The sequence below is a fragment of the Austrofundulus limnaeus genome, unplaced genomic scaffold (assembly GCF_001266775.1).
Source record: "Austrofundulus limnaeus strain Quisiro unplaced genomic scaffold, Austrofundulus_limnaeus-1.0 Scaffold605, whole genome shotgun sequence".
Lineage (NCBI taxonomy): Eukaryota > Metazoa > Chordata > Actinopteri > Cyprinodontiformes > Rivulidae > Austrofundulus > Austrofundulus limnaeus.
Genome location: NW_013953007.1, coordinates 144,219 through 145,400, shown reverse-complemented (window position 1 = coordinate 145,400; position 1,182 = coordinate 144,219).

The following is a 1,182-nucleotide window of genomic DNA, read 5'->3' as shown; positions in this document are numbered from 1 at the left end:
AAAATCTGAACTCTGTGATATTATATGTGGTGTGCCTCAGGGTTCCGTGCTTGGCCCAAAATTATTTGTTTTATATATAAATGATTTGGTAAATGTATCAGGGTTTTTTCAAGTGTCTTTTGTTTGCAGATGATACAAACTTCTTTTGTCTGGGAAAAGATCTAGAACGGATGCTAAAGATGATGCAGACAGAATTTATGAAGATACGAAATTGGTTTCGACTAAATAAATTATCATTAAATTTGGATAAAACAAATTACATGATATTTAGTAATAAAAAGAAAAGTGTTGAAGTTCCATTTAGAGTCAATGATGTTCTGTAGAGTCAGTGAAGTGAAGTGTTTGGGATTCATCATTGATGAAAAGATGGCATGGAGACCTCATGTGAATTATTTAAGAACAAAAGTAGCTAAATCTATTGTATTACTATTTAAAGTAAGGGAGTTGTTTAACGATAAAGCTTTGTATATGTTGTATAATGTAATGATTGTTCCACATTTGGTTTACTGTGTTTAAGTCTGGGGGAAGGCATGTAAAACAATTACAAATACTGTTTTTATTTTGCAGAAAAGAGCTATAAGAATCATCACAAAAAATTATGATTACCCATCAAATACATTATTTTGTCAGTTGAAATTATTGAAATTCTATGAGTTGGTTAATTACAATATTTTGCAGATTATGTATAAGGCTCATAAAAACATGTTACCTTTGAACATCCAATCGAGTTTTGTTAAGAGACAGAGTTACTACAGTCTAAAAGGGACAGAGGTGTTTGTGAAACCAAAATCTGAACTAGTTTGAAGGAACCATGTATTTCAGTGCAAGGAATAAAATTGTGGAATAATCTGGAGAATGATATTAAAAGTGCAGGATCAATGTATAAGTTTAGGAGAATGGTAAAATCCAGTCTGTTGAAGAAATATGAAATGACATATGTATCCTTAAATATTGTCTGAGAAAGATTTTATTTTACATATTTAAATGAAGGGGTGTCAGGGGAGGTGTCTCACTAAGTTCCACGTTTGTTGGGATGTATAAAGGAAAGGTGCACAGGAACCTGTGTGTGCACGGTTTTATACATCTGAATTTTTTGGTGCAGAGCACTTTTCTAAATTTGTCCATACGACAACTTTTAGTGTGAAAGCTGCGCAATCCTTTATGCACGAGGCCCCAGGGGAG